Source organism: Spea bombifrons, chromosome 5 (genome assembly GCF_027358695.1).
Source record: "Spea bombifrons isolate aSpeBom1 chromosome 5, aSpeBom1.2.pri, whole genome shotgun sequence".
Lineage (NCBI taxonomy): Eukaryota > Metazoa > Chordata > Amphibia > Anura > Pelobatidae > Spea > Spea bombifrons.
The window spans coordinates 68,584,236-68,610,060 of record NC_071091.1 but is presented as its reverse complement, the minus strand read 5'-3'; the positions used below and the strand labels follow the sequence as shown (position 1 = coordinate 68,610,060).

Sequence of the window (25,825 nt, the reverse complement as noted above, 5' to 3'; positions counted from 1 at the left end):
TTTCAAAGGAATTTTTCCAAAAATATCACTCCGTTTCTTTAAATGCTATTAATTTTAGCTAGTGCCATTATAACACAATATAATCTTTCATTTAAGGCTGTTATTAAATATTGAAAATCTCCAAGATATTGACCATGATAACAACTTGTCATGTAAATTAACAATTGCTTTTTACCTTTGTGGTTAACATGTGTTGAGGAACATTTTCTCCAAAGCACTGTAAGTTTTGAACAATATATGGCCACGTTATCTCATCATATTATGTTATTGATAATTGAAAAGATATTTCAAGGCTATAAAATTAGTGGGACATAAATAAATAATAGCAAGTTCTTGCCAATGGCATTTTCTGTAATCATTATATTCCTCTTTCTCAAACAGCATTCATTAGCTATTCAATACAGTGGATCAATAGCCAAATGGAAACCGGGAAAGGTGGGACATCTTTGATGGCTTTTAAAATTCAAGTAAAAACAATGTTTGGATGATTTAGGAAGTATTCTAGTTGCTGTGGGCTTAGCATAAATCACCTTGAGTTAAGTATTCATTGTTTAGGAAATGTATGATCTGATGAAAGAAGCTGAAAGGCTGCATTGGCCGGAAAGATAACGACACCTCGGTGCACAGCATTGTCTGTGTGTGGTCTTCTTCAATGCAGTCTCCCAGAAGCTACCAAGGAATGCTATCTTGTTAGTAAACACTAAGAATTAATAATTAATACAATTCCATAGAAACATTACCCAAGCATTGTCTGAAAAAGACTGTGATCTCCTCTACTGAAAGTAAACAGAAAAAATTTACAAATTTTTTTACAGCATGAAAACAAAAAAGAAAGTAGTCACTGAGAAAGTAAACACTACAATCATGATATATGTTATCACAACGGACAAATATACTGAGGCATAGAAACTTAGAATTTCACAGCAGATAAGAGCCATTCAGCTCATCTAGTCTGTCCATTTTTCCTGATAGAAGACCCAGACCTTAACCAGTCATTGGTATTAAAGATCTGTATATCTTCACACCATGGACGGAATGGATAACAAGAGAACACGTGTTATTAGTGGATGAGATGCAGTTGTACCTTAAACATAGAAGGTCATTCTATACAAGGGTTGACAGGGATCAAAATTATCAAATCCTCAAGAAAAAAGTGTGAACTTGAAAGGGGTAACCTCTTGCCACTATATCGAATTGCTTCTGTCAAATTGAGGTTACAAATGGTTCCTATCTGTTACCATGACATATATTTTACTGTCACTGGACTAAATTCACTTTGTAACAGAATAGCTATGCTATTTAAAAAGGTTATTTGTAAATATGAATGTATAACGCATTTCAGGGGGCACTGAACTGCTATTATTCTACACAAAAATTTTATTAGGCCGTATACCACAATAATAGTAAAAGTGGCAGTAAATGTTTTGCTTCTCTTAAGAACATGGTTAAGCAAACCTTACCTATATTCAGGGAAGGGCTGGCCCGGAGCACCTGCTTTAACAGATTAAATGGGGGGGGCCCTATTCTTTATGCTCACTTGATTCCTCCTCATTTGGCAGTTAGCAAGTAAGTAAAATGTTTTCTTCTGCTTACAATTATTGAGCAAACCTTACCTTTATCATAAGTAATGTTTGCTTAATATTTTTCGTTGTCATACTATAGCCTTCATATGTGCTTCAATGCATATGATGGCTGAAAGTTACTGTGTAATCGACATTTTGTTTTTCTTTCATCATCAAAATTCATAGAGGGTTTCTTCTGAATCATTTCTATACCTTTTGGATGATTCCCCTCCGCCCAGCATCTTCTGCTTAGCACTGCACACCTACGAAGTACTCAACTCCGGCCAGCCCCAACACTAATTGGCTAACTGAAGCAGCAAACCACCTCTTTAAGAGAAGAAAAAACCTTTATTACCCCCTAATTTAATATGCGTCTCCTTCTTTTACATGCTATGAAGATGTGAATTTTATAATTGTGTACAGATGTTCAGCTGTTCTTGACACAATACTAATCAAGCATAGGTAATATGCAGGACCAGTCACCCCCAGTAAAAAGCCCCATTTGTCACATACACATGTACGCTATACCTTTTTGATACATTTAGAATTCCAGGTAGAGTAGCTACAGTACTAAATTGTCTACATTTATCTTGTGCCCACACCCCATATTTTGGAGGCTTAAATCGCACCCCTGAAAGGTAGCAGACCAACGTTTATTCATTGGGGTATTTTCTAGTGTGACTTCCAGTGCCACCCTTGTCCAGACACCCCAGGTCGCCTCCTGACTCATCTGGCACTTAGACAGCCCTAGTTATTAGTTGAATGAACTGACTTTTTATTCTCCAAAACTATTGTCAGTGGTTCAGGTTTATAGATGGAACAATGATGTTCCTGAGCAAAATATTAACACTGAGACATTTATTACAGGATTTTATTGTTTGTTAGTGGAGTGGTTCTAATCTAAGACAAGTCTATTGCAACAAAAAGATGGTTCCAATAAAAATTATTTGGCAAGGACATGTTTCTTGAAGATATTAGCCCGATCTTTTATTTATGTATTTACAGATTTTCATGGCTGCAGCACCTAATATTGTAGCAAATTCATTTATAATTGGATCTATGTTTACTTTGATTATATCATTCCCTTTGTTCCTACATTTACAGGCTCCATACAGTGTTCAGAACTTTTGATATTCTTTTTTGCACTGGAGTTGATTAGATGAAAGAAATAAAATTCATCTTTCTGAAAATAAACAGCATGGGTTTTGTTAACATCAGTTCAAATGAATTCAAGAAGTTCCATTTATATATGTTGGCTGGAGCTTCCACTGAGACCTGATGATATTTGTTTTGGCATAAAAGAGGAATACATTTTTATTAATCTCCTGTATTATCTAGTCACTGTAAAATGCTGTGCTTCTGGGTAATTTACACAATATACAGCTCATTTTTCCATTACAAAATTCTGCTTCTACGCCCAGTGCTAGGTATTTCTCACATTTACTGAGACATACTGTATTATAGTGGCACTTTTTAAGTCTATTTATGTTTTCAGAGTTTCATTGGATTCAAAGCCTCTTGTCTTGGTAAATGTTGTTATGGATGGATGACCTGAATATATATCATTTACTGGAGCTTAAATTGTATGAATTGTATTACAGGTTTCTATATCCTCATAAATAATATTTATTATAAACCAACTTTATGTGTATACCACAGGAGAAGCAATCTTTAATTCAGTGTAATTATGTTTAATTTTGTTCCCAAACCAATCCAGGCACTTTAGATACAATTACAAAGCACACCTGTTCTCTGGGTCTCTGGGTCTTTCTCTACTTTCTCCTGGGTAGAGGAGCAGAGTTTTACCATGCCTACTCCCAGCCTAATTCCCCTATGTTCTTTCTCCATTAGCATACCAAAGGGGGGACGCCCTGCCCCCCAGATGGCACTCTTCAGAGGGGGGTGTCTGGTGGGCGAGCCGAGCAGATGCCGGAAAAGAGAGTTTCCTCACACAGCGTGCGGGTGCCACAGCGGTAAGCTGTGGGGAGTGCGCTTTAGGGGGCGGTAGGGCCGCACAGACATCTGCACGGCCCCAGTGATGCTCCGCCAGCCCCTTATGCTTCTGAAAGTCAAAATACAAACAAATACACTTGTTTACCTTAATCTTTTAAGGGATCACCTCCAATGCTACTCTGTTTTCAGTGGAAAAATCTATATGGGTACAAACTAATGTCTATCTACATACATACATTGTTAGGAAGCACCAGCTCATTTCTTAAGTTTCCATGTAAATCTGTGTAGCAATGCCAAGTTAACTGCCAAAGAACAGACTCCAATCTAGAGCCCAAGTCTGCACATGGAAGGGTCACAGAATGCAAAGAGATAATTGTAGGGATCATGAAGTGCAGCCTTTGGAAGCAGCAGTTTAATCTGATTGTTTATCAATTTCTTCAATGAAGTCTTGTTTTCTTGTTTTGTAGCTCAGAGAACTGGAACATTTTGTTATTTAGATGTTCTCCCCTTGACACCAATTTAACACTAACAATATGTCTGACAGACTTGCTAACCCCAAGACTCTATTATGAAAGCTCCTTGTAAAACAGAATATTTTTGCCTCAAGTAAGAAATCCCCAGATATTGAAGATATGATTATTTTCTAAATCTCATTTCCATTAATTCATTACTCTGCACTTTAAACTAAAGTACATTCTTTACCAAGAAACAAACATTCAGAGTGATGGAGATGGTGTTACATGGATGAGTGATTTCACTCTATTGCAAGTTCAATAGATCCTGCTAAGAGAAACTGCTCTTTATATGACCTCCATTATATTTATGTTACTTATTTAACAATGAGTGATTGATTGTTCATATAATTATGTGCATGCTCCACATGACTGCTTTGTTTGCAGAATAAAGAACTCAAGTGATTCACCATAAAAACAAAAAATGCAACACGTTAAGCCTGCGTGTAAGGAGCTGTTACTGTATTTCAAGCGTCTACAAATTAAAGGGACAACCAGCAATCACTTTATATCATGGGCCTTCTTAGACTCTTGTATCATGATTTTATATAAATCACACTACTGGAACAAACTGTCTGTTTCTTCCTCATCCTCTATCTTCATTGTCACATGTAATACAGTCTGCAACATACAGTGGCAAGATAAAGTACATGAACCCTATGGAATTACCTTGGTTTTCTGCATTAATTGTTCTAAGTTACAAGTATAAACAAACACAATGTGCTTAAGCTAATAACACACAAACAATGATAACCTTTCATGTCTATATTGATCACAGCCATTAAACATTCACAGTGCTGGAGTAATAAGTAAGTGAACCCTTGCATTTAATAAATGGTCGAACCACTTTTGGCAGGAATAACCTCAAACAAGCACTTCCGGTAGCTTCAGATCAAACCTGCACAATGTTTAAGAATTTTAGAATGTTCTTCCTTACAGAACTGCTTAAGCTCAGCCATGTTCCTAGGATGTCTGGTGTGGACGGCTCTCTTGAGGTCATTCCACAGCAGGTCTAATGGGTTACGGTCTGGGCTCTTACTTGACCACTCCAAAAGCCATCCTGATGTTATTCTGTATGATACCTTGATAAACTTGGGAATGTAGTGTTCAGTCCACAAAGCATCAAAGCAACCCTAAATCATGATGCTCCCTCTACCTTTGAAATTATGTTTTCTTGTTGGTATGCGGTGCCCTTTTTACAAAGCGCTGTGTCTTCTTCCCGAACAATTCAACCTTGGTTTCATCGGTCCACAAAACATTTTCCCTGTAGCGCTGTGGAGTGTCAAGGTGCACGCCACAATTCTTTTTTTTGAGAGCAGCGGCTTCCTCTAAGGCAGTGGTTCTCAGCCTTCCTAATGTCGTGACCCTTTAATACAGTTCCTCATGTTGTGGTGACCCCTAACCATACAATTATGTAATTATATATTGTGAAATATGTGCTTTCCGATGGTCTTAGGCGACCCCTGTGAAAGGGTTGTTTGACCCCCATAGGGCTCGCGACCCACAGGTTGAGAACCGCTGCTCTATGGTGTCCTGCCATGGACTCCATGCCTGTTTTGCATATGCTAGACTCATGAACTTATGAGATGTTAACCAGTTTAAGTGATTCCTTCAAGCCTTTAGCTGTTACTCTGGGGTTCATTTTTACCTCATTGAGCATTCTGCATTTTGCCCTTGGAGCCATCTTGGCTTGGCACCCACTTCTAGGTAGAGTAGCTACAGTACTAAATTGTCTACATTTATAATCAATTTGTCTAACTATGGATTGGTTAATGGAAATCAACAATTCTTGATTGTAGGTCTTTTGAGATTTCTTTTATGTGAGGTGTGGTTCATTTCAGCAGACACTTCTTGTGGAAAGCAAACTCAAAATGAGTCAACCCAGCTCTAACACACACCTCCAATCCTGTTTTATTGATTAGACTTCAGGGTTGCTAGCTCCTGACTCCAATTAACTTTTGATGAAATCATTAGCGGTTCACATACTTTTTTGAACCCACACTGTAAAGGTTTGAATAATGTATTCAATATGGATAAGAACAATACAATAATTTATGTGTTATTAGTTTTAACCTTTTTAGTTTAAGTTTTCATTATTTTAACTTAGATGATGACCATAATTTAAGACTAATGTATGCATAAATGCTGGGAATTAAAAAGGGTTTGCTTACTTTTCTTGACACTGTGATTACTTTGAATGGGATTAAAGGCAAAGATAATTATTGTTTTGCTTTTTAATTTGCCAACTTGATAATATTCACATTATATTTATTGAGGTAATGGCAAGCTGGACTCTTACTAGTAGACTATAGTAAGTGGACAGCTGAGATATGGCATCATATGCCAGCACACCACTTCACCAGGACTACAACCGTAAGGCAACTAGTGCCACTGCTAACTCTGTTGGCACTTTATAAAATATTATAATAATACTGTTTCAGTATATATTATTTTTTTTCCGCCATAAAGTAGAGTACATATCATTTTCAGTTGATATAAACATATTTGTATGCAATAACAGTTTACAAAAGTATAGTGACACTCAAAAAAACTCATGAAATAACACACTATTATCACAATTGTTTCTGTGGTTTCATTTATCCATGAAGAACATTAAAAATTATAAAAAATAATTTAAAATGTATTTTATGAAAAAGGTGCTTAGTGAATTGCATGAAAAGGTCTTTGCAACCATTCTTACAGCATAACACCATTTCGTAATATTCATATTTCCAAATTATAGTAGCATATGAAACAAAAATATGTTTCTTAAAATATGCATTAAGAAAATAGCATTTTTTTCTTGCAAGCGTAAAAAGGCAAAATAAATAAACCAATACATACAAAAAATAAATAGAAGTCTGGAAAGTAAAACCCATGATAAGATAAAATACTATAATGAGACCTAGGACCTCAAAAGCAGGAAGCAGAATTCTAGATAAAATAAGCAAAAAGAGGAAATAGAAAAGTGAAAAACATCTTAACAATCACCAAGGTTAAAGGAAGGTTATGATAGTATGGACAGTAAAATAGTATGTTTATTTGGACTAAGAAAGCTGCCAAACATAATAACGCTAATGGTATATTTTAAGGTAGCCTACACCTTATATTTTTTTTTTTACATTTTTTAAGTTGGAAAAAAGGTCAATTGGTGGCAGGTGGTCAAAATGTTATGGCTGATCGGTGTAAATTCCCTCACTGTATCAACCTTTCCCAATTCAGTTGGAAGGCTCTTCATCTTATCCAACACCCTCTCATTAAAGTAAATGGCGGGTTTAGAAGTTTCATTAAAGAAGCAAATGCAAGTGATCATAACTAATATTGGTGATAATCTCATGGATGGGATGATGATACATTTTTTGATTATTATAGACACTGTAGGATGCACAATGTTGAATATAGCACTCCTACAGTAAAATGTAACATTAGTTTGAGTTGGTAGTTACTGCAAATAGTGGTGAGACGCTAACTGCATTTCCCAGGAGGCCAGACGAGAGAGAGGGGATCTGCTCATGGCAATTTAAGTATTGCACAACAATCTTCAACCGCTTGCTGTGATGAAAAAGCCAGTTCCCCGGGGAGAAGATTAAGGGTTAAAACATTATTTTACAACTTTGCTTTTTCTTACTTCACATATAATTCCTAATGTATAAAGTTAATAGGCAAAATTGTTAATTTTCTTAATGTATTTAAGACACACACAAAATGGCCTACATTATTATCACGGAAATCAGAACACATGTATTTAATAGTGCCTTTCGAGGTCATGGCTATATAACTTTTTGTGTGTCTGCTGTTTATTAATCTTAATCCTGCTTCCCCCCTGCTCAAAGTTAAAATGGAAAAATCCTTAGCATTAATTTGAAACACGATATCCCATACGAAGAGGAAGCACCTGCCTTGTAGTAATTGGACTGATCTGGAAAAATCCTGGAAGACTACAGATCTGTATTAAGTCTAATATGTTTTATAGCTGACTTACATGTATTAGCAAAACTCTATGAAGACTTGTAGGGAAAATTTAAAAGTGAAATATAAAAATTGTATTATATTATCTGAGAAAGACACATATTTAATAAAAATAAAATGGAATGAAAGGAAGAGAAACCTAAGGCAGGTTTCTCATGTGCAGTTAAGACTCTTTGGAGTTTTTAATAGAACAGTATGTGTGTTTAATGTTGCCTTGTATGCTATGACTATAATTTAGGAACAGAGCAGCGTTTACTAATTAGTTAGCACAAGTCTCCGCAGATATCCAGGATGGATTTGAAGATGACACTTAAGTTAAAACTTTATGATCCTTCCCCTGCCATTAAGCTAACCTAAACCTGGCATCCAGGACTACAACATTACTATCGTCGAAAACTGAAGCTCTGAGAAGTATGATCTGATTGCGCAAGAGGTATTAGGCAACCAAAATGACACAGAAAATAAATCATGTAAACTTGTTATGTTGTTTTTCCTTTTCTACAAGAAACACAGCGTGTTTTTCTGTCTTTTTATATATCAACAAAAAGGACAGTGTTTGATGCACATCGTTTTTAACCCTTTCATGCCTGATGACAAGTATGCTTGTCACACAGCAAAGCTAGTACTATGGCAGACAGTGCTCACCATTTGGTGGGGATGGAGGCTACTGCTGGCTGCCTTGAGTCACTTGCCAACCAGAAGCAGAAAAATAGCCCGCACAAATAGCTTCCACAAAAGGCCTACCTGTTTATTTACTGTATATATGTATATTGTATATTTAACTTGGATCTTGGATGCTATTATTGAAAAAGAGGAAAATTACTGTTAGACAACCCGGTGAAAATGCTCTCATCCTCAAGTGTGAAAAAGCCTGTACTATGTAACTGTTATTGAAATATTTACATTGTGGTAAGGTTCATAAAAATATACAAGCCCATAAAGTTTAGTCTCTGAGAGTTCCCCTTTCTTGTTGATTCAGATAAGAAGCATGGAGTTAAAAATATATTATTTCCTTCCTGGCTCCCCTGAAAACACTTGCATCAGTCACCAGATGAAACACAGCCACAGATCCATCAGTTTAAATATTAAATGTGAATGCTTTTTAAAATGGACCTGTCACGTAACATTATAAAAGGAAGCTCTTCAGCTGTTATGGAGCTTTCTATAGACACGATACTTCTTGTAGCATACTGGCTGTGCACCATGGGTATTGAGATCCAACATAACTATAGTGATGACTATTGAGTACCCCTGCAGTAGAGTATAAATTCCCTTCTACTGAAAACACATTATACATTAAGTATTCTCTTAACAGTCTCTCAATTAGTTACTCTGTTTGTATGGTTTGAGTTTTTTGTAGATTGAATTAGGATTTTAACAAACAAGTCCAATACACTTAGAGGAATATATCATATCTTTAATCCACCTAATGCTTGGTTATTCTTAATTTTTAGAGAACTTTAGCCTCTGTAAGCAACCATACCAGTAAAATGTCCTTTCCTCCAACTTTATGATCACCTCCATAGGTAGTGCATTCCAGAGCATTACAGTCTGAAGGACTTTATGGTTTTTGGAGGAGCTATGGTTCCTTGTATTTCCATAGCTATTGTGGTTCCTTTTTATGCGCATTTTTTATTTCATAAAATCTTTTGCAAACTAGTGCTTTGAACTCCAACTATCAGGTGAGACTTGAAGGAACAGTCACATAAGTCAGGAGGTAGGCTAACCAGCACCGTGTTATAGTTTGTTAGTTGCTTATTAGACTAATGGTCAATATGTGTATGTAGGGTACAATCCTGATCCCTGATGCTAGGGCAAGAATGCATTGGGACTGCATGAACACACACGCTCAATGCCTTGGCACCCGTATGTACTAGTAGCAAAGCAGTTATATCAAAAAGGAGGCAACCAACATCTGACTGGAAATCAAATGAGTGAAACGCTGCTTGTTTAGCGCTACGAAAGGCAGCAGTGAGCAAAATTAGGTTATGTTCCTGATCCAGAAGACAATATCTTGGCATTAAAGTCCCTTTAAAGTAATGATCATTACAGTGGTAATATGGTACTGTCTGTATAGAAATTGATGTATTTAATGATTAATAAATCTTATTTTGCCTACTAATTCATAGACCACTAAATCTATACCATTTTCTATCAAGGAATAGCAATCTCCTCCATTTCTCCAATAACCTGGCCACTATAGGCTTGAAGAGACTTTTCGAAATATATTCCCATCACTAGTATTTTTAGCCTACAAGGCAACCTCTTATCTGATGGTGAATCTCTTATTACCTAGACATGCCTACTTTTTACTTATATCTATTCCATATTTCCCTGCTTTTGTTTTCCATAGTAGTTTTTTTGGGAAGCCTTTTTGGAGGATCCTAATTAAGCCCCTTCTTTATAATCGTATGTTCAAACAGAGGAGTACAATGGCAAAGCTTTATATAACTTTGCACTGTTCTCTTTTTATATAATTAAAACAACTGGTGAGCAGCTAGTCCAAAAGGTTATTTACTTAAAAAAGACATTAATTATGGCTTTACACCTTTTGAAATATTGTTTAATACAGTAAGAAAATTGTATATAACATTCGTCTTTCACTTGTCTACAAATATAAATTTAGATTTATAGAAATCAAATGTGAATCCAGCATTAAAATATTTTGCAATGGTCCCATTAAGTTTACCTTTTTGAGCAAAACGAGAAAAATGATGTAATACATATGGTGCATGTAGTAGTATTTTATGTCATAATCGATCATGAATAATTCAGGTAGACTTGCCCTTTGTTTATGGGATGGCAGCTGAATTAACTAAGCTTTTAAAATCACAACAATAGTTGAAGATGGTGTTAATCGTGGCATCTACTGGAAAACTCCTGGGAATGGAAATATAATAACATTCATTTCCAAGAATACTTAACCCAAGCTACGTTCCTATAATTACTGAGATAATACTTTGAGTACCAATGATGGATTTTTATTTTAATATCATGTTTGATTTCCTAGTTATCTATGGGCAGCTCGATATCTCTCTGCATGAAACTTACGTCTAAAACTTTAGCCTGCGTCTGTTTGACTGAAGCATCTTATTAAATCTGCAGAGATACAAGTTAGACAGGTAAATCATTTCATCATGCCCTAAAAGGTTCACTGTCAGATTGTTTTAAAGTCATTAAAATTCATCCAAAAAGTCATCTCATTTTGAAATAGCTCTAGAGACCAAATATGGAGATTATAAAAACCAAGATTTATATATGCAGAAAAGATTGCTTTTGCATGAATTCTCTCTTAAAATGTTAATATATGCATAAGAAAATTGTGTTCTTTAATCTCTGTAGAAACACTTATCACGGAGAACTTCTTAACTCCTTTTCCTGTACTTGGTTTATTAGCTTATGAAATTATGCTAATAGTTTTCATGCTAATGGTTTGTGGGCTTAAATGACCTTATTTTAATAATGAACTAATTTATGCAACACATGCAATCAGCATCTGTGAATCTCACTTTAAAGCACGTATTGATGAATGCCAATTTGGAAATTAAAGCCAGCATGGGGCAGTGTATATGTTTGTGCTCACAGAGCAGAGACATGTTTAGATCAGCGCACCTATTAGCAGCTGCTGGATTCTAAGAGCTGTGCCAGTCAAATGGGTACGCAAGCACGACGTCTAGTGCTGAATTCATTAATCTTCACGTTGCAACTTCAACTCTGCCTAATAGAGAGACAATTATCGAACTCGCAGTAAAATGTCTTTAACATCTAGTTTTCAAGGTCAGTCATGCTGACAAAATAGTGTTATTTTATGTGTTTTATATGCTTGAATTTGCAAAACAATAACAAAAAAAAATATTCTGTGGCATAACTTGAGAGATTATCCCAATGCTGATTTGAGAGCGCATCATCGCTTGTCTGGCCCTGTTTGAGACCCATGTTACATCTTATCCAACTTGCTCCTCTTTTGTCTGACTTCTTTGGGATGCTTGTTTCCTTAAGGGGAAAGTAAACGACACCTAAGCACATGGACTGTGACAGATTCAATGCAGAAAATGGTCAATCATTGAAAAAACTTTATTCTTCAATAGACAGGGTCAAAAAGCATGCCCGACGCATATGTTGCAATTACACACACCAATATATATGCTCAAACCCATTAAAATACTTGATGTAAGAGGACCTTCTCTTAAAGGGTCAGAACATGGGCAGGACTGAGTGTGCCACACAATGCTCCCCTTCACAGAGAAAGAAGAAACTGATACTGGAAGTAGGACTTCACTAAATGACTCGTTATTTAATCGATTTCTCTATCCTTAACCCCTTAAGGACAATGGGCGGTCCCTAAACCCATTGAAAACAATGCATTTTGAGCCCGTACATGTACAGGCTTTGTCATTAAGGGGTTAAAAATGCTGCATGGACCACAAAAATCAACAACTTATCAACAGGAGAAAGATACGGTAATATGAAGGAATAATCCTGCTGATCCATTGAAGAGGAAGTTAAGGTTGCTGCTCCCATGGTGTACAGATAAGGTACATTTTTAATATATAAAATGGATTTAATGTAAACACTATTACATGGGTTTATTAAGTCTCCAGATCTGTAATATTTAAGAAAAGTGGCAGATCTGCTTTTCAGGTATGCTTCTCTTATGTTATTTAAAGCCACGATTCTTACTCATAAAGGGCATCAGTGATCAAGTTATTTATTTTCTAGAGTGCTATGATGTCATGTTACATAAATCAATAAACAAGGAAACATAACAAAACTTGTCTAAACGAAATAGTTTCCTTCACAAATGTGACGTTTTTGAAACTGGCTTTTGTAAATAATCATTTCCAATTGCTGTTTGCCATCAGTTTATCAATGGAAACATCCAAATCTTTTATGTTTTAAATACATTTTAGAAGCATTTACTTCTCAATTGCTTAAGTTAATATTCCAGATGTGAGACCTAAAGCAAAAATACACACATGCTAATTAAAGAAAATAAATTCACCCACCTCTTATGCAGAGTGAATGTGGTGCCAGCACATGTAGTGAAGGAAGCTTAGTATGTGCATAAACCTATCCAGAAAAAATAATAATGAATAACTCATACTGCAGAGTATCTCTCTTCCTGTAGCTGTAGGCTGGGGAATCCTGACACATTAACTCTGACCCTTGGCTTTTTTTCCAAGCAGAGAGCCATGCCGCGACTTCAGCAAGAGCTTATTACTGTCAGGCCCTGTAACATGACAGGAAGTAGGAAGCTGACTTTGCCATCACTGATGCCCTTAATGGAGTCTGTCTATGTCTTTGCAAATATCTCCGATGCAAGAGAGGGGCCCCTGCCTCACTATAGACCTCCCACATCACAAGTACTGTATGCATGCACCGGAGTGCAGGCTAATACAGACATTGCAAACAGGGAAAAAAAGAAATGTCGGTGCGCTAAGCTAGTCACAGGCTCAAATAATACAAATGTATAATACAAGGCCTACCAAACAGGTGTAAGCATGCTGCAAGAAACAGTGTATTGGCTGTACAATGTATACAAAAAACAAAAACTGTCTGCGCTTCTTACCCTAATAAAGTTGGCAACAAATATATAAACATAATATAAATGAGAGGTTTTGGTTATATGAATTGGCCAAAGCATAATTAAGCTCACCCGCCACGTCAAGGCACACTCTCAATAGGGTGAGAACCTACTCTCACTACGTAGGAGGTGAGAGTAGGTTCTCATCTAAACGTCCGCTGGGTGCTGATGCCACCCGCTGGAGCTACTTTAATCCTTTTTTTTATTTATTTAATATGCCGGATCGGCTTGCCATATTAAAAATAAATAAATAAATAAAGTATTAAAATAGCGCTGGCCGGCGCGATCAGCACGCAGCGGCCGTTTAGATTTCCAACAATCTGATGGCCGCATAGTGATGGGAGCAGCGTAAGGGGTGAAAGGTCCGTGCGAGGGGGCGGAGCTTTCACCCCTCACGCTGCTCCCATCACTTGCCATCGCACACGGCCGCTGGGTGCTGATGCCGCCGGCCGGGGCTACTTTAATACTTTTTTTTTTTTTCATTTAATAGCCGATCCGGCTTGCCATATTAGATTTTTTTTTAAAAAGTATTAAAGTAGCGCCGGCCGGCGGCATCAGCACCCAGGGGCCGTTTAGATTAGATTTCGGGCGGCCTGGGGGGCAATTGCCCCCCGGCCCAGCCCGCCTCTGAGCACTTGACACCAGGCCAAATGGCCATTTGCCCCTTTGTTAATCCGCCCCTGCTCACGGTGTCAACTTTCTTTACAGAGATTAGCCCATGCACCATGAAAATTGGTGTAGAAACAGGACATCTAGTTAAGCCAAGAACAGAGCCAATGGGCAGCCTCCCCTACATTACAAATTTTTTTTCTCTGTGATCACTTGTGGCAGTCGCTGAGAGGGAACCCTACAGTGCCACCGCTAAACACATCACATGTAGTTGGCACTGTGCAGGTTAACAGCAAACCATGCACTCGACCACCATTAACACACAAGGTCTAGACAGGTCAACAAACCACGCATCGTTTTTCTTTCATTAACCATAGAGTCAGCTGCTCTCATCAGTGCCCAGTTATGAATTCCTTTGGGTTGTGTTAAAGTATTAAAACTGAGGAATACTGATAGGAGCCTTATTTATTTTCTACTGTGAAAAAGGGCTGATTTCATCCGTTTTAGTGCATATAAGACAGATTTTTTTCTTTATTGTCAGGTCACCTTGTCCCATTGTAAATATGTCCCCAGGTTTTGATCTATTTGAATTTTAATATTTTGCAAAAGTTAAAATAATAATTGTAAGAGGTTTAAAAATACATATCTTTCTTCTTGATAAGAAAAAAGAGTTATGAGTTTTATTATGTTTGGCACAAAGCAACATTGCTAAGTTTACCCAGAAGACAGTATGTCAGTATGACTGAAGAACATGTTGACATTGTAGTGTTTTTAAGATTAATATGATTTGTTTGCTTTCCATTCGAGATACATAGTTGTCTTCTTAATTAAATATGCCAGCATAATAGATTCAGAAGTACAGTAGTCAAACAGACCTCATGAACGGGGTAAAAAAGGCATGAATATATTGTGAATGGGGTCCCTGTTCCAAAGAGCTTACATTCTAAGCATTAGAAATTGTTTAAATTATGAATACTAGAAATTTGGCAAGCTTGTGTCACCCTGTAACTTCATTTGTTTACTGTACAAATGATATGTATAAATTATATTTTCCTTAACCAGCTTTTGTGATGTCATCATAAAAAAATTATACACATTGGCATGATAGTACATTTAGTTTATTGGACACATATCTGATATTTTATAAAGTCACAGTAACATAAAATAGTATACTTACCAAAAAATGACTACTTATTACGATATTAGAATAAAAAAACAGTAGTAGCACAGCTCACATGTTTTGGTTTATTCCTAACTGTATTTAAAGGGTTGCCCTGTAATCTGAATACTAATGAAAAAAAGAAAAAACAATAGTGAATTTGGAATTGATTGTCCCCTCGATGAAGACCAGCTGTCCAGGGCCTAAGGCAGCAAATCAGCCCTAAATCATGATGCTCCCACCACCTACTTCACCATTAGGATGATGTTTTCATGTAGGTATGTGGTGTCCTTTTTTTCATGTAGGTATGTGGTGTCCTTTGTTTTTTTAGAACAATTAAACGTTTAGTTTCATTGGTCCACAAAACATTTTCCCAGATGTGAAGTGTCAAAGTGCTGTTTAGCAAACTTCAGACAAACAGCAATATTAAATTGGCATACCTGGGAACTCAGGGTCAACACCTGAATCCTCCAGGTTGCGGGGGCGGGGTCTTGACACGCCCCGCCCATTTCCCCTTTAAACGGGGGTGTTTCTCAAGACGTCAGCGGGGCAGTTCTGGCCGCGTCCCGCAAAGGAAGGCTCCTGGTAGCCGGAGATCAGAAGTTCCCAGGTATGTAAATTGGAGAGCAGCGGCTTCCTCTGTGGTGTCCTGCCATCAGAGGCGTATCTAGGTTATGGCACCTATGGCTCGTGCCATAGGCGCCATTTGAAAGGGGGCGCCAGTGAACGGCTTTTGAACGCCGTCTTTTTTTTTGATGCGGAGGAAAGAGAGGGGCGCCTAGCAACCGCTCGGTGCTCATCATTCTCCTCCATGAGGCCTCTACCTCCGTCCCAGTGCCGGCATTTCATGCTGAGCTCCGTAATATGACGTCATATTTCGGCGCTCGGCAGTGAAGCAGCGGGCACCAGCGAGCGGCTTTTAAAGGGTGCAGGGACTAATATTTATATATACATGGGCAGCAGGGGCTAATAAATGGGTTTTAGATATTTGGACAGGGGCGCAATTTCAGTGCTTGCCATAGGCGCTATCAGTTACGCCTCTGCCTGCCATGGACTCCATGTCTGTCAATGTTTTGCATATGGTAAATGCATGAACATTTAACCAGTTCCTATCATTCCTTCAACCCATAGCTGCTACTCTAGGGTTCTTTTTTGCCCTGTGTTGTCATCATGGCTATGAGCAGACTTCTAAGGAGAGTAGCCACAATACTCCATTTCTAAACAATTTATACTGTGGACTGATGAATATGTAAACTCTTTGATATTACTTTGTAACCCTTTCAAGCTTTATGCAAACCAACAATTCTTGATTGCATGTCTTTTGAGATTTATTTTTTGTGAGGCATGGTTCACATCAGCAGATGCTTCTTGAGAAGAGCAAACTCAAAATGTTGAACACCAGTTAGCTTTTCTTGAAGTGATTAGCCTAAGGTTTCACATACTGATCCAACCTACACTGTGAATGTTTGAATGATGTAATCAATATGGACACTAATACAATAATTGGTATGTTAGTTAAAACAGATTGTGTTTGTTCATTATTGTAACTTAGGTGAAGATCATATCATATGTTAAGACAAAAGTGTGTGTCAGAATCCCCAATATTTATGCCTTAGTTAGGTGTTTTTGAATGGTATTTGCTGGGTATGTGCTAAATCATTGCTTTGTTTTATAGATAGATATGCCAAATGCAGATTAAATGTATAGACTGATGTTAACCCACCAGTGATCCTCAACACATTTGTGTAACCTCAAATAGTTTTATTATTTGGGGCATTGTAAAGAACACAATCAAGAAAATTGGTCTTCTCGGAAGTAGTTTCTAGACACAAAACAATGTAGAATTCCTTTTATATAGCATGATATTTTGCAATTATTAAAAATGAATCCCAAATCCAATACAAACATTGGAATTCAAATAAGGTTAAAAAACATATGGTGGATAAAGTAAGATTCCTTCTTGAAGCTTCCAAACCAGATTGCAAACATTTAAACATCTGGTTTTACCCCTAAGGGAGGACTACACTTTTACCTACATCCTTATTTGTCTTTCTTATCGATTTGCTTCTGTGTCTTTACATTCTTTTTGCCCTTAGGTATAGCTTTCAGTCATAAGACCATCCCTAATGAACCAATTTTTTTAGACTTGCCTGACAACATGCTATGACAGCTGGATCACCATTGCAGTAGTTTGTGAACCAGAACTCACAAGACTGTTTGCTCATATCTCCCCTTAGGCCAGTCTGTTAAACATCACTGTGATTACCGTGTCTTAAGAGCATTACATTTATGAAATCAAATAACAAATCAAATAATACATCTCAGGCCGCACCACCTAAAACACATTTACTGTTTCATTCCAAAAATTAAAGCCTATATATTCTGCATCAGAATGGACATAGCAAACCATGAAATTCTACAATCCTACCAACAATCAGCCTTCATTTGGTATGGACCTTCTATCGAAAGTCATCCAAGTATTTAAAAGGTATGATGTGTGCAAGAAAAGTGGAAGAAGAAAAAAATAAATGGTTGAACTAGCATCATGCCTAAAACATGTCTTAGAAGAAGCTGTTTTATGGCCTGGGGTAATTGAAATATAATTTTTGTAAATTCTCCGTTTATTGTAATAGAAGCAACAGAAGACATCACAGCACAATACTGCGAAATAGGATGTTATACAACAGTAACGTCGGTTCAGCACACCCATAAGTACATCCAAACGAGTAGTGTACAAAAAGTCACATAAAGAAAGTATATATACTCTTATACAGTGAAAACCATAACATACGATCAGTAAGCGATACATGGGTGTAGACATAAATCACAGTGGTGCAGAACAGAATACACTTATACAGGCAGATACCAGATTAGCGATTCATGTGCGATGGGAAATCGGCAACCATCGTAGTACGAAACCATTGCTGAGGCCGCAAAGGTAGTCCACAGCAGAATAAACGGAGAGCCAAGGCATAATATTAAAAGGCACATAAGAACCTGTATAAACAACAGAAAAAAAACAAAACTAAACGATGCGCGTGTTGACGGTGTCAGTCGATAAAAGGAAAAGAATAAACAGATCAATTAAGTACTCCTGATTCTTCGAGTGGGGATATATTTGTGTCATTAAGAAAATAGTCTGCCATGTCTGCTCTAAAATACCAAATGCTAATGTCAATGTCAGTTTTACTTCCGAGTTGCCCCTAGGCACCAATACCCTTTAATCACTATAATGTGGCTGCTGGTGCTCTGAACGTTCCGATATATTGATTTAGCTACCATTGGACAACCAATTGATTTTAGTCCCTAACACCATTATTCCAAAAGCAATGATGAATGTAAAAATGGTTGAAAACAGACAGCTTCTGCCTACCGTCACACACTATATAACTTTTCCTGAAATCACACCGTTGTGACGTCAATAACGGTTCAAAGAAGCCACGTTGCCTTTGATGTATGGGATGGGTTTACATGATAGTTTCCCCCTTAACACCTATTTTTAGAGATGGGAGATTTTTTCACTCACTTTTAACCACTGGGAGATATTGTCTCTATCTGAAGATACATTCAGATACATGGTATGATTTTTCCAATGTTAGAAAGTATATTTTTAATGATTTGAGAACCCTTAAAAGATCACTGCCACTTTCAGTAGTGCAAATTTGATTCCTGTCTTTGTGTATGGGGTCAGATCTGCCTTACCTTCATCTCATCTCTTTCCCGTTGTTCCTGTTTAAATTCTTTGGAACACAGAGAAATGCTTCATTGGGAACCTTCCTATTTAAAGGAGGTTTCTTGATGGATGGCAGGGGTGCTGCTCCAAGATACAGACATGAATTAATGAATATTATTGGTGATAATATATATATATAGATATATACATGTATCCCCCAAATGATCATATTGCCTGAATTTCTTGAGGAAACTGGAACAGAATGATTATTAATAAAGGCAATTAAAGGCCGGACTCCCTTTCTGGTGCTCCCTTTGCAATTGATAAATATTAAAATATGTTGTAGTGTTCCCTAGTTCCCTAGTGATCCCTGAACTAAAGGCTTCCTGTCATAATGACATCATCAAGTTATTTCTTTAAAAAAAATTATTTATAGAAAAACAATACTATGAATAATAACTCCGAGATCTCCTAACCATGTAGTCATTAGGAAGCAATGCTCTGTGATCAGCAGCATGGTGACCATCAGAGACCTCAGCGTGGTAACATTTCGAGCCTTTACCCATAAAATGTAGCATAGAATGACAGGTAGAAACCTGCAAGAACCGCTGATCACTGATATTAATTAGTGGCTGTTTGATACATTTTTGCTCTATGGTACCCCCTTCTCATGATGCCCCCGGTGTGACTGCATCTGTCATACAACCTACATGGTCAGCAATGATTACATACAAGCAGCTATGTCTATTAAAAATCTATAGATGTTGAACCAGATCTATGACTATTTTTAAATGCTGGCAAAAATAAAGCTACCTGGCTAAATCTCAGCGGTAGATAAACATTTAAATCTGTTTAATGTACATTTATAGTTGTATTTAGTGCAAACAATTACGTCTCCTCGATTTATGTGCACTGTGTGTGAACAAGTGCGTATGTAACATGTCATATTTATATGATGTATGTATGTTTACAGTCCTTATTGTGATTAATTCAAGCATATGCTTAAGTTAGGTGAGCAGTTTGTTTTACTTTTGATGGGAAACAGTTGGTGCACATAAGGCTTACTTGCAATATAAATTCAGTTTTTATGGTCTTTAATGACGGTAATTAATGGAAAACCATTCTAAAGAAAAGGATCTGGTAAATACCGTATTTGCCCGATTATAAGATGACCCCCCCAAAATTTTAATATAAATTTTTATTACTACATAGGTGAAGGGGTGCAGTGCCCACCTAGGTTACAAAGACACCAAGGCACGAAATGCCATAAATGATTCGGATAACGCAACAGTTCTGAGTAGTGAATCTGCCATATTTATATGGTAAAAATCTCTTTCCTCTAATGCTACTGTTACTTTATCGAAAATGTTTATTTTTTGTCATGACTTACAACAATTTAAGGGAAGGACACACAAAACATAATGCGTATTTGTTTCATGTCTATGAAAAACTATGATTACTATATGCAAAGTATATTCTTAATACAATAAAAAAGTTTGTAAAAAAACAAATTATGCAGATCAATTTAATCACATAAGCAAAGATTCAGATTATAACCATTTTCTTGATCCATCCCTTTGTAATCACGAACCACAGAATAAATCAGGACATCCAGGTAACACAGCCACAAAGAAAATTCAATTAAAAAAAACTCTAAATGTTGATTTTTTTGTAAAATGTTTTTATTAAACATTTTGATTAGCTTAACAATGCAAATAGATCGAAAAAACAGTCCAACAACAAAAACATGTAGAATTGATTAGTTGAGCGTGTGCATATTTTCAGAAATAATCCAAAAATAATCTCTCTGAGCCTGTAGGTCATTGGAAACACATTCTGTTTTCATTTACAGATATGTCATAAATTGTTTTCTAGACAAGATTATTTTTGGTGGTGAAATGCTGACCCATGAAATAAAATAATATCCATTTTACAACTGGGGGCCACCCCTTCAATCAAGGATATATACAAAAAGAAGAAACCCAATCTAAGACCTGTACATTTGAATTATAATCACAGATCTTTTGAATGTTTTCTAACAAGAGCCGATGCTACTATTTCTTTTTTTTCTTTAGCTCAAGGTGCAATGCTTCCATATGGCCGTCCTCCGAAGAAGAAGGGAATCACCAAAGACTTCAGGAGCAGCCTATCTCCTCCACCAAAAAACAGATCTTCTGGGGTCCAGCTCCTCTGTGAACTATACCAGTAGTGAATAAAACATTTCAATCAGAAAAGTCTTAACAAACAACAAAATAGTGTGGCTCTGGCCCCAGCCCTAAGGCTGGCAATATAAATATTTCTTCATTGCTGACCAGTCAAAAGGCTAATAAAAAATGTGCCAGGAGTGCTTACTGATGTGCCAAAAAAGTGATACGTGTACCCCAAACTGCAATGGCACTGGTAAACAAGTCAACATATAAACAACATTTACACCCATGTTTTCCCATTCCCTTCTTGCATTATGCTACATCGGTTGATTATTTTCATTGTTGTGAATTGTTTGGATTATCTTCAAGAATTCATAATAGGCAGTAAAATCAAGGACTTAATGCAGTGCACACAAATTTTCTATCTTGACCTCTATTTTCTATGACTTCACTTTATAATGAAATCAGTTTAATTGCTGAGCTTGTGAAAGAACGTAGAATCTGCATAAGAAAAAAAAAAAGCACCAGGTCATTTGCATGTAATTAAGAATCCTCCACTGTCAAGCATACAAAGAGTGCACTTGTATTTGAAAACTGACTGGAACAGTATAGAACAGTGTGCTTGATTGATGAGTTCTAATGTTCTGGCCCAAAAATTAGCTGCAAGTATTTATGAATTTAATTGATTTAAAGTGATTTTTGCTTTACATACTGCATCAGACTGGATATCTGCAATGACTCGTTTAAATAAACCCGTTTAAATACTACTAATGTTTAATTGATAGTGTAATAACTTTACAATTGTCTTCATCACTAACTTACCCCAACAAGAGATAGTCATAGCAATTTTTATTGCTGATCATCTTTTCCTTTTTTTATAGAAATATTAAATATAAAAACCTTAGTCTATAACTTTATATCCATTATCTCAACACTTATTCCTATGACCATCATCTCATCTTCTCACAAAGCCCACATAGATTTATGATGTAATATTTTATTTTGTATGATATAAGTTCAAATAGTGTCAAGCTTGTAGATCCCTATAATATGTCAGATGCATGGTTATAGAAAGAGATCTATGTTTCCGCAGAGAGTGGGGCAGTCAGAAACCCAGTTATAACCTATAGAATACTCCTCAAACCACAGCAGGTCTTATGTCACGTGGACATTCGGGTCGTGCTATGAAGGAGAATCCTTGCATTAGTCATTTTCAGGAGCAATTCCTTACATAGTCATTATGTAAATCAAATGAATTGAAATTTGTTTCATTAGCCCAGTTCTGGCTATAGCTCTAAAATCCCTTTTAGCTCAAAAAGAAAATTTTTGAATAAGGCTCATCTTATTCATTCACTATGCCCTTGTGAGCTTGCAAAGTTTAGATTTTTATCTAAACTACGATTCCACCATTTTAGCAAAAAAAAAAAAAAAATCTGCAATGCCAAAGCAGATTTAATTACAAGTATTTCAATAAAGAATCTTTCAAAACTCTTTAAAGAGCACAATAAAAGGTTGCCAAGTATCCATAAACATATATGAAAACTCTCTCGTTTCCATGGCAACAATTTTTTTTTCTTATTGAACATATTGCAGTGTTGATATCCCCATACTGACAAGGTCATTGACGGGTAAAAAAAAGTGCAAATTGAATTTTTTTTTCTCTTCGGCAAATGTTATTACCCGAAGGTAAAAAAAAATAGCCTACAATCTCACAGTATGAGCTGCCTTCCATTTCCAGAAACAGACTGATGAAAAAAATGTGTTTTGTCCTCATTTCACTCCACAATATATGTCTGTATGTGCATATGCATGTATGTATGTATGTATGTACATGTATATATATATATATATGTGTATGTATATATTTTTTTTTTCGTGGTACGTGAATGTATTTGTGTTTTCCTCTAATTGCTAGATATCTTAAAATACAGGTTATATGTTGGCTCTATTTTGTTCGGATGTATGTATTTATCCTTTATATTATACAGAGTTTGAACATGGTTTTGTTTGTAATTGTATGCCTGTGAGACATAATAAGATACATCTGCCAAGAGAGGTAGAAAAGTAAAATAGTAACAACTTTTTACACCTAGGAGCTCAGGTTCCCCTTCATGCCCTGGGTTTGATATCCAATTAGCTGGTCCCCAAGATAATTTCTTATTCATTGGATAAAGAGAATAGTGTATCGTCCCACATACTTCCTGTAGTTTCCATCATCATCTTGCCCCTTACTGCCTACCCCAATCCATGCAAGTCCTATGACTGGTGGCCCTCCTATTGAGGATCAAGCCAAGAAGGTAAAAAGGAATGAGAGGTTTATAATTTACTTCCCATGTTCTATCTCCCTATGTCATAACATTTAACCAATTTACTATCTTGAAAATAACATTCCAAATGCTCACTATTAAGTTTCTGCTCTAATGTTGAACACTTTAATGTAATATGTAAACTTACAAAGAGATAAGTAACAATAGTATTCCAAAAATAAACCAGAATGGTGACTAACATGTGTTTTCATTTAACTTCTTATAACAAAACAACACATATAACAATTTAACCCCTTAATGACAAAGCCTGTACATGTACGTGCTCAAAATGCATTGTTTTCAATGGGTTTTGGGACCGCCCATTGTCCTTAAGGGGTTAATGTCTGTAGGTGTCTGTAGGTTTGTAGACTAACATGAAGTGGGACATGTCATTGAAATCATCATTTAGTAGTAATTAATACATTGCAGCTTTTGCATTTACATAATAATAGCTCATTAAAATGCAAGAGACATGTAAGATGATCTGATCTCATAAATGAAGAGGCACAATACGAGCTAAAATGCACCACTTAGAACAAAAACATACAGACTAATTTTACACTCTGAGTCCAATCAAATGTCTATGTTTAATGAAACGGGTTATTGGGGCATGTGTATTTTTCCAGATTATTTTCTATGCATCAGTTTTCTATACCTCACCTCATCCAATGTGTTTTTTTTTTCTAATGAAGTCAATGTTGCAAGTGCTTCAGAATCAAATTGATGAATTCAGAGTGAGTAACAGTGGTTCACCAGGCCCAAATCTTCAGCTTCTTGGGCAACCACTTCCTTCCCTCTCTAGCCCAAAAATCCAGATCTTCTTGTTACTAAAGACTTCAAGGAAAGACGGCAGCCAAAATACTAAACATTTCACTAATAAAATAAATGTATCACCAGGTCACAGTGGAATATGTCCAGGTAGGACATCCCTTGATCTATTTTGTTCTTAGTCAAAGTGAGGTTAAGTGAGATTGTCATATTACAAAACATGGACCCCCCCTCAATTATTTTCTACAGTTCATATGTGATGGGGTTGAATAAATAATAAACTCAGTGTGAGGCTGACCCCCCACACACGCTCTTTCCTGAACCCCATGTCCTATAGGGAACAATATAGCATACCCATTATTATTTGTTCTAATCCCAGATCTCCTCCACTGTGGGGTTAAGGTGGTAAGATTTAAAAATTGTCAAGGGATGTGTGGTCCATTTCATTTTTCCAACAGAAAACTTGCATAAATGTCGCTTTACACTTTATAGATGTATGTAGGTTAAATTACTCCATTGTATTTGGCAATCCCATTATGTTTATATTTTAATGAGACAACCAGCACAGTAATTGTTTGCGTGATAGAAAGCTATAACAATACCCAATATATACTCATTAAGAACAAGCAAAATATATATCAACACTGATAAACACAATTTACAGACTGCATTATTATGCACTATGACAGAGATTGTTTCGGTAAGATAAACCAAGACATTAATGTATTGATTGGCTTAATTTTGTGCTTTCAGATGCGTTTTTTTCTTTCCTAATTAGACATCATTGAATTTGCCGCAGAATCCAAGAGTCCAATTTAGGATGTTTTCATTGTCCATAGATAGTACTTCTGCATAGGATCCTGAAAGATTCCATGTGACATAGTCCTGTAATTAAACTTGCCATGCTGATTCAGTCCTTAAATATGTAAGTATGTTGGACAGATATCCCAGAGTGTAATTATTGTACAGTTTATTGTTTAGACTGGAGCATGACTTGGGTTTGTAGAGATTTGCCCTGAGGTCACCGTTAAAGTTCACTATGTCCTATACATTAAAGTGGATCTGTCACTTTTCTAGAGTTTTAGTGCAATGTACTAAATAAACCTAAACAATGTTGTATTCGTTTTTCAGCACAGACATACCTGAGAACAGTGACCGCTGTTCCTTCTCTCTCCTTATTCTCCTGCTTGGATACATGATAAAGATACTGATGCTGGGTTTGCAGGATTTAAGTTGAGAGTTAGCACAGGAATGTTTGACAGAGGTAAAGAGTGAGACAGATGCTATACTGGACAAAGAGCCTTCATACATTGCTAGTTCCCAGGCTCCATCTGTGTCTCGCTCAAGAAAAATGTAGTTCCAAAAAAGTTAAGATTTGTACTCTTCTCTCCATATGCCTTGGGTTGTCTCCAGAGATCTTACAATCTAGTGACTTACAAGAAGTATTTGTCTTCCTCTGAATAACACCAACTTTTAAGTGCTATTAAGTTTTACATACATTTTGATAACGACTATAAAGCTCTCTGTCTGTGGTCATATAACTTATCTTTTATGTTGGCACAATTCCACAAGAGTTGTTCAGA

At 36.5% G+C, this 25,825-nt stretch overlaps 1 long non-coding RNA gene across 1 annotated transcript in view; it reads left to right on the top strand.

Moving 5' to 3' along the window:
- The window catches only part of LOC128497520 (uncharacterized), a 40,886-nt gene extending 19,765 nt beyond the window's left edge, over window positions 1-21,121 (top strand). The window contains exons 2-3 of the long non-coding RNA XR_008354322.1: window positions 12,445-12,531; window positions 21,097-21,121. This is a non-coding gene — a long non-coding RNA (uncharacterized LOC128497520). The remainder of the gene's footprint in view (window positions 1-12,444; window positions 12,532-21,096) is intronic.
- The last annotated feature ends 4,704 nt before the right edge of the window (window positions 21,122-25,825 follow it).